The sequence below is a fragment of the Physeter macrocephalus genome, chromosome 15, assembly GCF_002837175.3.
Source record: "Physeter macrocephalus isolate SW-GA chromosome 15, ASM283717v5, whole genome shotgun sequence".
Classification (NCBI taxonomy): domain Eukaryota; kingdom Metazoa; phylum Chordata; class Mammalia; order Artiodactyla; family Physeteridae; genus Physeter; species Physeter macrocephalus.
In genome coordinates, this window is record NC_041228.1 from 43701666 (window position 1) to 43717067 (window position 15402).

A 15402-nucleotide genomic window follows, 5' to 3' on the forward strand; every position below is an offset into this window, starting at 1 on the left:
AGAAATCTCCCAGCCCCATGTAATATCAATTGACAAGAGCTCTCCCAGAGATCTCTGTCTCAAAGCTAAGCCCCAGCTCCACTCAATAAACAGCAAACTCCAGTGCTGGATGCTCCATACCAAACAAGTACTAGGGAGATTGGGATTGACATATATACACTAATAAATATAAAATGGATAACTAATAAGAGCCTGCTGTATAAATGAATAAATAAAATAAAATTCAAAAAAAAAAATCTAGTGCTGGACACCCCATGCCAAACAACTAGGAAGAGAGGAACACAACCCCACCCATTAGCAGAGAGGCTGCCTAAAATCATAATAAGGTCACAGACAGCCTAAAACACATCACTGACATGGTCCTGCCCACAAGAAAGACAATATCCAACCTCATCCACCAGAAACAGGCACCAGTCCCCTCCACCAGGAAGCCTACACAACCCACTGAACCAACCGTACCCACTGGGGGCAGACAACAAAAACAATGGAAACTATGAACCTACAACCTGTGAAAAGGAGACCCCAAACACAGTAAGTTAAGCAAAATAGGAAGACAGAGAAATATGCAGCAGTTAAAGGAGCAAAGTAAAAAAGCACCAGACCAAACAAATGAAGAGGAAAGAGGCAGTCGACCTGAAAAAGAATTCAGAGTAATAATAGTAAAGATGATCCAAAATCTTGAATGGAGAAAATATAAAAATGTTTAACAAGGACCAAAAACAACTAAAGAGCAAACAAACAATGATGAACAACACAACAAAGGAAATTAAAAATTCTCTAGAAGGAATCAATAGCAGAATAACTGAGGCAGAAGAATGGATAAGTGACCTGGAAGATAAAATAGTGGAAATAACTACTGCAGAGCAAAATAAAGAAAAAGGAATGAAAAGAATTGAGGACAGTCTCAAAGACTGCTGGGACAACATTAAATCCACCAACATTCGAACTATAAGAGTGCCAGAAAAAGAAGAGAAAAGAAAGGGTTTAAAAAAATATTTGAAGAGATTATAGTTGAAAACTTCCATAATATGGGAAATGAAATAATCAAGTGAAGGAAGCACAGAGAATCCCATACAGGATAAATCCAAGAAGAAACATGCCAAGACACATATTAAAAAAAATATCAAAGGTTAACTACAAAGAAAAAAATATTAAAGAAGCAAGGGAAAAGCAACAAATAACATATAAGGGAATCCCCATAAGGTTAACAGCTGACCTTTCAGCAGAAAGTCTGCAAACCAGAAGGGAGTGACAGGACATATTTAAAGTGATGAAAGGGAAAAATCTACAACTATGATTATGCTACCCAGCAAGGATCTCATTCAGCTTCAATAGAGATACTAAAACCTTTACAAACAGGCAAAAGCTAACAGAATTCAGCACAACAAAGCCAGCTTTACAAAAAAATGCTAAAGGAACTTCTCTAGGCAGGAAACACAAGAGAAGGAAAACACCTACAAAAACAAACCCAAAACAATTAATAAAATGTACTAGGAACATACATATCGATAATTACCTTAAATGTAAATGGATTAAGTGCTCCAACCAAAAGACATAGACTGGCTGAATGGATACAAAAACAAGACCCATATATATGCTGTCTACAAGAGACTCACTTCAGACCTAGGGACACATACAGATTGAAAGTGAGAGAATGGAAAAAGATATTCCATGTAAATAGAAATGAAAAGAAAGCTGGAGTAGCAATTCTCATAACAGACAAAATAGACTTTAGAACAAAGACTATTGCAAGAGACAAAGAAGGACACTACATAATGATCAAGGGATCAATCCAAGAAGAAGATATAACAATTGTAAATATCTATGCACCCAACATAGGAGCACCTCAATACATAAGGCAAATGCTAACAGCCATAAAAGGGGAAATTGACAGGAACAAAATAATAGTAGGGGACTTTAACACTCCACTTTCACCAATGGACAGATAATCCAAAATGAAAATAAATAAGGAAACACAAGCTTTAAATGACACTTTAAACAAGATGGACTTAATGATAATTATAAGTCATTCCATCCAAAAACAACAGAATAAACTTTCTTCTCAAGTACTCATGCAACATTCTCCAGGATAGATCATATCTTGGTTCACAAAAGAAGCCTTGGCAAATTTAAGAAAATTGAAATCATATCAAGTATGTTTTCTGAGCAAAATGTTATGAAAAAACATATCAATTACAGGAAAGAGTCTGTAAAAGATACAAACACATGGAGGCTAAACAATACACTACTAAACAACCAAGAGATCACTGAAGAAATCAAAGAGGAAATCAAAAAATACCTAGAAACAAAAGACAATGAAAACACAATGACCCAAAACCTATGGGATGAAGCAAAAGCAGTTCTAAGAGGGGATTTTATAGCAATAAAATCTTACCTCAAGAAACAAGAAATATCTCAAATAAACAACCTAAACTTACACCTAAAGCAATTAGAGAAAGAAGAACAAAAAAATCCCAAAGTTAACAGAAGGAAAGAAATCATAAAAATCAGATCAGAAATAAATGAAAAAGAAAAGAAACGATAGCAAAGGTCAGTAAAACTAAAAGCTGGTTCTTTGAGAAGGCAAACAAAATTGATAAACCATTAGGCAGACTCATCAAGAAAAAAAGGGAAAAGAGTCAAATCAACAGAATTTGAAATGAAAATGGAGAAGTAAAAACTGACACTGCAGAAATACAAAGGATCATGAGAGATTACTTCAAGCAACTATATGCCAGTAAAATGAATAACCTGGAAGAGATGGACAAATATTTAGAAAAGCACAAACTTCCAAGATTGAACCAGGAAGAAATAGAAAATATAAACAGACAAATCATAAGCACTGAAATAAATCATCCAATAAACAAAAGCCCAGGACTAGAGGCCTTCAGAGGCTAATTCTATCAAACATTTAGAGAAGAGCTAACACCTATCCTTCTCAAACTCCTAGAAAATATAGCAGAAGGAGGAACACTCCCAAACTCATTCTACAAGGCCACCATCACCCTGATACCAAAATCAGACAAAGATGTCACAGAAAAAGAAAACTATAGGTCAATATCACTGATGAACATAGATGCAATAATCCTCAACAAAATACTAGCAAACAGAAACCAACAGCACATTAAAAGGATCATAAACCATGATCAAGAGGGGTTTACCCCAAGAATGCAAGGATTCTTCAGTATATGCAAATCAATCAACGTGATGCACCATATTAAGAAACTGAAGGATAAAAATCATATGATCATCTCAATAGATACAGAAAAAGCTTTTGACAAAATTCAACACACATTTATGATAAAAACCCTCCAGAAAGTAGGCATAGAGGGAACTTACCTCAACATAATAAAGGCTATATATGACAAACCCACAGCCAACATCATTCTCAATGGTGAAAAACTAAAACCATTTCCACTAAGATCAGTATCAAGACAAGGTTGCCCACCCTCACCACTATTATTCAACATAGTTTTGGAAGTTTTAGCCACAGCAATCAGAGAAGAAAAAGAAATAAAAGGAATCCAAAGGATAAAAAATTAATGCATAGAAATTTCTTGCATTCCTATACACTACTGATGAAAAATGTGAAAGTGAAATTAAGGAAACACTCTCATTTACCACTGCAACAAAAAGAATAAAATACCTAGGAAAAAACCGACCTAAGGAGACAAAAGACCTGTATGCAGAAAGCTATACGACACTGATGAAAGAAATTAAAGATGACGCAAACAGATGCAGAAATATACCATATTCTTGGATTGGGAGAATCAACATTGTGGAAATGACTGTACTACCCAAAGCAATCTACAGATTCAAGGCAATCTCTATCAAACTATCACTTGCATTTTCACAGAACTAGAGCAAAAAAATCACAGTCTGTATGGAAACACAAAAGACCCCGAATAGCCAACCAATCTTGAGAAATAAAAACGGAGCTGGAGGAATCAGGCTCCCTGACTTCAGACTATGCTACAAAGCTACAGTAATCAAGACAGTATGGTACTGGCACAAAAACAGAAATACAGATCAATGGAACAGGATAGAAAGTCCAGAGATAAACCCACACACATATGGTCTCCTTATCTGTGATAAGGGAGGCAAGAATATACAATTGGGAAAAGATAGTCTCTTCAATAAGTGGTGCTGGGAAAACTGGACAACTACATGTTAAAGAATGAAATTAGAACACTCCCTAACACCATACACAAAAATAAACTCAAAATGGATTAAAAACCTAAATGTAAGTCCGGACACTCTAAAACTCTTAGAGGAAAACATAGGCAGAACACTCTATGATATAAATCACAGCAAGATCCCTTTTGACCCACATCCTACAGAAATGGAAATAAAAACAAAAATAAACAAATGGGACCTAATGAAACGTAAAGGCTTTTGCACAGCAAAGGAAACCATACACAAGATGAACAGACAACCCTCAGAATAAGAGAAAATATTTGTGAACGAAGCAACTGACAAAGGATTAATCTCCAAATATACAAGCAGCTCATGCAGCTCAATATCAAAAAAATAAACAACCCAATCCAAAATGGGCAGGGGACCTAAATAGACATTTCTCCAAAGAAGACATACACATTGCCAACAAACACATGAAAGGATGCTCAACATCACTAATCATTAGAGAAATGCAAATCAAAACTACAATGAGGTATCACCTCACAGGGGTCAGAATGGCCATCATCAAAAAAATCTACAAACAATAAATGCTGGAGAAGGTGTGGAGAAAAGGGAACCCTCTTGCAACGTTGGTGGGAATATAAATTGATAGAGCCACTATGGAGAACAGTATGGAGGCTCCTTAAAAAACCAAAAATAGAACTACCATGTGACCCAGCAATCCCACTACTGGGCATATATTCTGAGAAAACTCTAATTTAAAAAGAGTCATGTACCACAATGTTCATTGCAGCTCTATTTATAATAGCCAGGACATGGAAGCAACCTAAGTGTCCATCAACAGATGAATGGATAAAGAAGATATGGCACATATATACAATGGAATATTACTCAGCAATAAGAAGAAATGAAATTGAGCTATTTGTAGTGAGGTGGATGGACCCAGAGTCTGTCATACAGAGTGAAGTAAGTCAGAAAGAGAAAAACAAATACCGTATGTTAATACATATATATGGAATCTAAAAGAAAAAAAAATGGTTCTGACAAACCTGGGGGCAGGACAGGAATAAAGACGCAGATATAGAGAATGGACTTAAGGACATGGGGAGAGGGAAGTGTAAGCTGGGACGAAGTAAGAGAGTGTCATTGAGAAATATACACCACCAAATGTAAATAGATAGCTAGTGGGAAGTAGCCACATAGCACAGGGAGATCAGCTCAGTGCTTTGTGACCACCTAGAGGGGTGGGATAGGGAGGGTGGGAGGGAGACGCAAGAGGGAGGGGATATGGGGATGTATGTATACGTATAACTGATTTGCTTTGTTATACAACAGAATCTAACACAACTTTGTAAAGCAATTATACTCCAATAGAGCTTAAAAAATTTTTTTTTAATAAAAAAAAAGAATCATTGCATGGAGGACTAAAACTTCTATCCTTTTATGAAACAGTACTTCTCCATCAGTATGCTAAATTTGAACCATCTTGACCACATTAGAGTGAAAGTGAAGTGAATACTCTGGAAACTTCAACAAGTTTTAGCACAGCCACATTAAGAACTTGGAAAATAAACATATTTTTTTCTATGAAACTAATCTCACGGGGCCTAATAGCCCCATTTGCAACTGATAGTGTTGATTCACATGAATGTGAAAATAATGACTTGAATCTAAGAAACCAGAAGACAATGATTACTTTTCTAAAGTTAAAGTGATAATCAAAGTTCTTTTCAAAATGCTTCCTGGCCTTCTTGGTCAATTAATTGCAGATTTTTTAAAAATAGCAGTTAAATATGACATTTGAACATTGCTAAGGTTTTTGCATATGTGATGGCTTGTCTTTGTACACAGGCCTTCTTCTATGTACAAAATAAGAGGTCATATCAGGTCTTATGTCTTTTGTCACCCTGCTCATTTTGAGTTCTTTAGTTTATTGGAAGAGCAAATGCCGAAAGACCTGATATACAGGATTTTATTAGTAATATTTATAAACTGAGCATTTAAAATTAGTAGAAGTCATTCTCTGTCATAAAAGAATAAATATATCAAAGAATATAACTCCTAGGTATTGAAAAATCTGGCCATGTTTGAGGTTTAGAAAATGGTTAAATACTAGTTTTTAAATGTTTTGGTTCTGGAAAGTTGCCAATTGGGTTTTGCCAAACACATTTTTCTGTCATTTCACAACTCATGTGTGTGTTTTAATGAATGTGTAATCCGTATGTTCTGATTCACTTAAACTTAACTTGACAAAATCTGTTTTAAGAATAATATGATTTCCAAGAAGACTTTAGAGCTGTCCTAAGAAGCCACATCTTTAATTTTAAAAAGGAAGTCATAGTTTATGATGAATAAGTGGAACTGATTTATAAATTTGGAATACAAATCTAAATCTGAGATCCACATTTTAACAGCTTTACTAACTCATGCTTAGTGAAATAAATAAGATTCAACTCTGTCATCATTACGCTGTATAAAATGGAAGGTAAAGAGAAACATGGCCCATCTTTCCACTTCTATTGAATGTACCAAGAAGAAAGTTAGCAATGGTGAAAAGCCAGACAGAAAATTTAAATTTATGTTTCTTTTACATGCCATACCCAACCCTTAAAATACCTCCCATGGCAATTTACAACAAACATTTTAAAAACAAAGTGAACTGAAAACAAGGCTGGTGGAAGGAAGCAATAAATAGTAATGTAAAAGCAATGTGTACCTAGGGAAAAATTCAGATCCCAGCTGGAATCATAAATGATTCTGTGCTCCACAAGGAAGGGGAGCTGAACCTGAGGTGGAGAATGGTGCTAAGATGGTTTCATAGGTTGGGAGCAGCCCTTAGACCACAAGTGAAGAAAACACAAGTTCTCTGTAGATGAAAACATTTTCTAGTTAGGCCCTCAATTTTTACAGAATAAGTTATGTGCTGTAGGAGTCAACTTACCTAGGAGATGAAACAAACCCAAAGTTATATGCAATATATGTTCATAACACAAAAATCAGCACACACACAACAACAACAACAAAAATGACACAAGAAAGCAAGTTACCATAAGTGAAAGTCAACAGAAACAATAAATAACTTATTACATTCCCAAGAACGTCAGATATTGGCAATATCAGATATAGAATAAATGTGTGTAAAGAGTTTAAAGAAATAAGAATATAATTTAAAAAATAAGCAGTTAATAGATATTCTCAAAAATACCATAGCTTACTTGAAAAAGAACCAAATAGAACTTTTAGAAATGAAAAATAAAACCAATGAAATAAAAGTACAATGGTTGTATAAAACAAATGTAATTAAGAAAGGTTTTAACAGAATGCTGCATAGAGACACGAGGAGATGGGTAAAAAATGAAAGAAAATTTACTTAGAGAAAAGAAAGAGAAACCAACACAAATCTGTGTCAAAATGAGAACATTTTTTAAATAGAGAAGCAATAGTCAAAGAGATAACAGCGATAATTTTCTAGAACAATAGGAGACATGAATTCAGAGAAACCAAAATATATGACAAGCAGGATAAATTTAAAAATTACTCACATTGTAGTGAAGCTTCAGAACATCAAACACAAACGGAAGTTCTTTAAAGCATTCAAAAAGAAATTACTTGTAAACGAAACACCAATAAGCAACTTTTCAAAATCAAGGCCAAGAAAACAGAATATTTTTAAGGTATGGTGAGAAAATAACTGTCAACTCAGAACATTGTATGCAACATAACTATTTTTTAATGATGAGAATAAATAAAAACATTTTCAGAAAAAGAAAAAAACAGCATTTACTCCCAAAAGAAATTTAGTAAAGAAACTTCTATGAAATATACTTCAGAGAAAAGAAAAATAGACTCCAAAAATAAGGTCTAAGAAGCAAGAAGTAGAGATGATCAAATAAATGTAACATAGTCTGGCTAATTAATAATAAATCTAAACACGCCATCTTTATAAAAATTAAAATAAAAACTAAGAGTTAAAGTACTGGAACATATTAGCCTGTGTCTATTCAATATTTTCTTGGAGGTCTGCTGTGGGTTGAATGATTTCTCCCTGAAATAAATACCCTAGGTATTTCCAGAAATACCCCTGGAAATTGACCTTATTTGAAAATAGGGTCTTTGCAGATGCAGTTAAGGATCTGAAGATGAGAACATCCTAAATTTAAGATGGATTCTATATCCAAGGACCCTGTCCTTATAAGAGAAAGGAGAGGGAAATAAGAGACACAAACATAGAGAGGGAAAGTCACATGAAACAGAAGGAGCAGTTGGAGTTATGCAGCTATAAACCAAGGAATGCCAAGGGTTGGCAACAGTCATCAGAAGCTAGCAGAGAGGCATGAAACAGTTTCTCCCTCAGAGCCTCAAGAAGGTACCAATGCTGCCAACACCTGGATTTCAGACTTCTGATGTCCAGAGCTGTGAGAGAATAAATTTCTGCTCTTTTAAGTCACCAAATTTGCTATAATTTGTTATGAGAGCCCTAGGATACTTTGTATTAAAGTCTTGACTAGTAAGAAAAGAGACTAAGACCTATAAGGATGGTAAAGGAAAAATAGAACTATCACAGATGATATGATTGCAATATCGGCAAAAATCTAAAAGAGTGTATGTAAATCATTAGAATTAGAGTGAGAGTTTAGCAAGGTGACCACATATTAAATTAACATAGGAAAGTCAATTGCCTATCCATATACTGAAGAATACAAATAAAGTTTTCCCATTTATAATAATGGTGAAAAAATATTATACCTAAAAATAACAAAATATAAAAAAGAGCTTCAGGGATTTTTTTACTTTATTGAAGACATTAGAGAAGACCTGAATAAATGAATGTTACTCATGAGTAGGAAGATAGACTCATATATTAATTCTGCCCAAATTGGACCATTGATTAAACATAATTTCAATCAAAATTCTAAAAGGATGTTTTGAGGAGCTACTCAAATTTTTCTAAAATCTGAAGAAAGAAAAGGTCTAAAGTTCGCCAAAACAAACTAAAAAGAAAAATAAGGATAGAGGACCTACTCTACCAAGTATCTACGTCTGTTGTAAAGCCATATACAGTGGTTTTCAACTGGCCATGTTATCAACGGAGTGTTTAAAATGATGGGGTTGGGAAATGATTTTCTTACTCACAATGACAAGCAAAATGCTTTCTACCAAAACTAGCATCTTGCAATGTGTGAGGCAGTCTCATGTGACAAAGCCTCACATAATACTGCCCCAAATGCCAAGAGCTTCCTGATTAAGATATATTGAGCTCTTATCTAGTAATGCACTGTCTAGCAATTAAGACAATGTAAGACCCTTACATATGTGGAAATAGATATATTAAATAAATAACATTGCAGATCATTGATTAAAGGATGGTCTCTGCAACCAATGGTATTAGGACAATTCAGTATCCTTATGGAATAAAATGTCCTTTGATCCCTACTTCATATCACATTTTAAGTAAAATCTTTTAAACAGTTAGAAGAAAATTTATGAATATACTTTATGCCTTTGGAGTACGGAAGGGTTTATTAAAGAAGACCCCAAAGCACTAGCCATAAAATAGAAAAATATATGGCTACATTAAAACTAAATGCTTCTGCTTAACAAGAGGCAATAGTGAAAATGAAAACAAATCACAAAATGGGAGAAGATATTTTCAAAAAGATAACTAAAAAAATATTGTATCTATACCATATAAAGTACTTGAATCAAGGCAATAAAGAAAAAGATAACCTAATAGCAATTGGGCAAAACATATAAGAAGTGTTTTACATAAGATGTATAGATGACAAATAAACATATGAAAAAATACTCAACCTTACCAGTTATCAAGGAAATGAAAATTAAAAACTCAATTAAATTTCATACCAAAATGGCAAAAACTAAGAAATCTGCCAATTTTAAGCATTAGCAAGAATCTGGAACAAAGAAAACAATATCTATCACTATTGGAGATGTAAATTGGTACAATCACTTGGAAAACAATTTGGCTTTATCTTCAGCTTTTCTACCCAGTACATTCAAAACATACAAATATAAAGCCAAAAGTTTTATGAATACTCTTAATCTGATGGATTTTTATTCAATTATTTCATTTATAAAAATTTCTGGCTAAGGCTTATTAAACTTATTTTATGATCTGATAATGACTTCCAATCCATAGTTTAAAATATATTGTTCTAGAGAAACTCATAGGTTATCATGGAAAGAAGATAATTCAAAATTTTCATAATGGCATTGTTTATAACAGCAAAAAAACTGGAAACTATTGAAATGTCCATCAGCAGAAAAACAATTAAATTGTGATACATTCAGAGGATGGAATATTATGTAACAATGAAAATGAGTGAACTCTTACAAAACATCAATGAATCTTAGAAATATTATTTTGAAAGATAAAAGCAAGACATGGGTTAATACAGTGTCATTTTTATAAAGCTAAAACAGTAAAAATAAATCATCTAAAATTTAGATTGTGTACATACAAACCTAAAAAGAAAAGAAAAGCAAAAGAATGCTAAATACAAAATTTAGAATAATTGTTACTCCTGGTTACAAAGCAATGGACTCAGAAAAGAGTGTGCAGATGACTGCAATGGAAATAGGTCTTGCCAGGTAGTGGATTCATGTCCATTTATTTTATTATTTTACTTCCTCACAATTTCCCCAAATATGTTATATATACATTAAATATTATATAAAGGAATCTAAAACAAACAAAAAAACTGAAAAAGAACCCTTTAATAGTTTTGAAACCTGAGAAGCTATTGAGGTAGATGCTAACACACACTATTTAATTTCCATGAAAAAAGTAATAGATGGCCAGGGAGAGGCATGCAAGAACTTTCTGGCAGCTTTATTGGATTCTGAATGAGTTACAGAGGGAGGGTGTGCCTCCTGAGACACTTTAGTGTGGCTTGACAGTCATATGTCTTCTGTGGCTTAGGAGTGGTCTTGTCTAAGGCCGGGATTGATGTTCAGGGGATGGATTAGATGACCTCTTTGATCCTCTTCAGCATACAATCCTCTTCAGCATACAATCCTCTTCAGCATACGATCCTTGGTCTTCCTGTCTTGTCCTTCTCTGGGCCTTGACAACAGCAAAGCCTCACTCTCTGCCCATGCTTTCCCTGTCTATATTAAACAGTCTACCAGGGAACGCAGGCTTTCTATTTTTAAATGAATGCTATCTCTTGGACAAAACATTCATCAGAGGTGGTAGATAAATCTAACGATCTAAACTATCAACTCTGGACTTTGAACTTTTTACCTTCCTCAAGGAATGTCAGTGTCCATAGGGACTAAAAGGAATACACAAAAACATATCCATACTATGCATTTATTACATTTAAAAGTCTGTGTTCTTACCAACAAAAAAATTAGAAAAATTATGTATCTCAACAAATATATATAATTAAATATATATACATATTATACATACACACAAAGATATACATGAAAATGAGATTTCTAAATAAGATCCTGCAACTAACAACTATGGTTTTAGAGACTAAACAAAGTAATTATATGCATATTGCTTATCTCTTGGTGGCACCCTCAGCACTTCTTGATCAAGGAAGCCAACAACTCAGCATTCCCCGTTCCTGGGGAAGTTTCTGGATGCAGCCCAGGTTTGTTTCACTCCAGCCACATGAGGGAACTTCAGAACCCCAAATCAGGCAAGTAATTCTCACTTAGATCACAACTACAGTAATATACGCTACACTACCACACCTGATGAACCTCAAAGTAATTTGAGGTTCAGGTACACAAAGATCTTCATACTGAAATTGTTAGGCTCATCAAACCAATTCAATAATCTCCATCCCCCTCCCCCTGCCTGGAGAAATGCCCATTGACATACACTTTTGCTTCTCATAGAGTATTTGCATTTTGTGATTTAGGGTGACTTAATAAAGTTATTTTCCTTTGGTTTCTTTCATTTGGAGATGTTTCAGAGGTCTTTGACTATCTGTTCATAGACAGAATATAAGAGAGTTTTGTTTCTTAAGGAGAGGAAATTCCAGCTTCCTAGAAAACATCTCATTTATTATTTGTGGTAGAGGAGGAAGGTGTGCTCAAGGAGAACTTTCTTTTTTTCTATTCCAATAGAAGACTTTTATAATAAGAATATATTTGTATATTACTTGTGTCCTTTAAAATAAATAAATAAAATGAATTGAAAAAGAAATCATTGGAAGGAGATGAGACATGAGCAGTGTATGATCTAACACACATGACCGCAATTTGAGGTTTTCAAGGCAAAGTCTGTGTTCAATTTGCCACTGGAGTCTTATAGCAAACATTGTACTTCCCCTAACCTCCCCACCCTCAAAGCAGCATCCAGCTGCAACACAGATTCCCACCCAGACAGAATGCAGGTGAAACATCAGTACAGCAAGATCCCAGTCAAAGGGGGACATGTGGAGCTTGGAGAGTTTTAGAAAATTTTATTGCAGGAACACATGTGTTAGTGGAGCAGATGGAAGCAATTATGGCAGGAAAACTTTGCCCCATCCTTAAAACCAAATTCCAATAGTGTGAGCTCAGGCTAATGACTATCCTTGAGGACAAGTAAAATCAGACCACAGTGAATTTTGAAGATCGACTTCACATTGCATCAGGTCGTGATCTGCCTGCTAAAAACTCATCAGAACTTGATATTATCTCTACCTCATTTCTCATTGGAAAGCGAAGCGACCTCAAACTCACCCATCTAAGATTAATATGCTTTCCTGTAGTCTCTGTTATAAACCTCATCTGACGCTGGCATTTTATACTCTGACTGGTAGGAAGTACAATTATGAATAGCTTGATTATTCCAGGTAGGAGAAATTCGCTTTGTTTGGATATTTCTGTGCATGTAGTCCTTTCTGAAAGGTTCTTCTCTATGAAGGAGACAGGCAGACACCTGCCATCTCTCCTAATAAATAGTATCACAGGAGTTAAGATGAAGAAAATGAAGCAGAATGAGGTTGAGTGCTAAATCTCTGACCTATAAAACAGAAGGTTTAGGTATAAATCCAGCTCCATGAACTCTCTTGTCTAAGGGTCTATTCTGCAGACTTGGGCACTAAAGTAATTTTTCTCCCTCTTTGGCATTGTCATATGATTGTCTCTCCTTACAGGTAACTCTTAAAAAACCTGGCTTGTAATGATTACGGATGTATAGATGATGTTTGTTTTATAGTAATATAGTATCACTTGCCAGAGGAGTTCAACTTCTTTACTCTCATGGAAACCCTGGCTGAATAATTTACTGAAAATGGAACAAAAGGACTAGAAAGCTATGAAAATTCAGGGTCCAGAGGAATAAAATAGATTTCTCAGTTTATAAATTAGTCTTCTGTCAATATGCACAGTCTTCCTTCCTATCAAAAGATGAAATAATTTAGATACTTAAGATTTGACTTTTTAAATATTTTAGTACTCTAAGTAGAGGAATGAATGATAGTGTGTGTCTGTATAACATTGCTTTTGAGCTATTTCATTTAAGACACAATGTGAAATTCCAGAGGTTAATTCAAACAGTCATGCCAGCTCATTGCATATACACAACTGGGAGGAAATGCGCACACAGCATAGCAGAAATGGCACAGACCAAAAATTAGAAAGTGCAGCTTCCATTCCTGGTTTTTCCAGAGACCAGGCTTGTTACTTTGGACAAGTGACTTAACTTTCCATTTCTCAGTGGCCTCATGCAAAATGGGAAGAATAAAACCTGCTCTATTTCCTTAGGTTAATTAAGTATGGAAATGAGAAAAATACATTTGAAAGTGTAAATGGAAGTGTGTTTGGCTAGGTGACCCAAATAAGTATGGTCTCCCTTAGGTGACTAAATCTGTAACTCTCATTTTCTAATCTACTTCATTAGGACCCCTAGATAATGATGTCTATTTCATTTGGGTACACCAAATTGAGCTACCTCCTCTTAGCAAGATCTAAATAAATTATTTGGAAATATATAAACTCAGCGAATGCAATTGTTGGGAATAACCAAATCCTTACTGTGAAATTAACTACTATATTGAGTTTATCGGCAATTGACTTATACATGCATTCGTTCAGCAAATAATCCAGAGCACCTGTGATTTGTCATACTTTGTGTTAGATTCTAAGGATACAGTGATGAGGAAAATAGAGTAACCATAGCTGAAGTCAGAACAGCTGCTCAACAGAAGCTGGCGGCTAGTAGAAGGGGACGAGCAGCATCAGGAAACTCCCCAGGCTTGATTGCTAACCAATGGGCTGAAGGGCCTCAGATTAAAATCATGTGGTCCAAATGAAAAGGCAGAGACTGATTTCTTGTTTAGCCAAATCTGAAACACTGAGAAGTTATCCCATCATCCCTTTTGTAACTAGCAACCCCATTGGCCAGCATCTGAAGCCCAAGGCTACAAGGATGATCCCTTATTATGTGTCAGCTGACTTTGTTACTTCTAATTCAAGAAATATTTCAAATCCATTTAAGTCTCCCTAACTCCCCAGTACCACCTCTCTGGTGTATGGCGCCATTATGTATCCACAGGGTTACTGAAGGTCTTCCCATTTCATTTACTGTACTCATGGCCCATCTGATTCTTTTTTTTAACAAGAGCTAGACTAAGGTATTTAATAATAAAAAAAAAAAAATCAAAACATATTACCCCTCTGCTTTAAGTCCCTTTCATAGTTTTCTATTCCTTGAAAAATAAAATACAAATCCCACCATGGCCTCCAAAGCCCAGCTTTCTTTTTAGTTTTATCTCCTTCCACATCCCACCCTTTAGTGAGCTGCTACCACATTGATCTTTATTTTCTGAGAATCCAGCATGCTCTTTCTAGTCTATAAGCCTTCAGCCTACTTAGTCAGCCCGAACTATTCTTCCCCTTATTCTTCAAACAGTGGGATTCTTCTCACCTTTCAGGTTTCAGCTCATGTTGCCTCCTTAGAGAGGCCTGCCCCGAATACTCTATATAAATTAGCCTCTTATGCTACTCTCTGCTGGGCTTCACTCTGCTACCTTGCATGCCGGATGCAATATTATGATATATAAGATATATATAAATATATGTATAATTCAGATGACCAAATATATATTTCTCATATACATATTGTCTTCATCCACGGTTCCTGGCTCAGAGCTCCTAAAACCCTAGGAATTCCCTCTAATAACAGCAATAAATGTGTCTTTTGTTATGTTAATGAGGTGACTTTTGGTTACTTAGGTAACCTAAAACTGGGGGACTAATTGTCAAGAGAACCAACCTTGTGATTAGAGGGTTGGAATT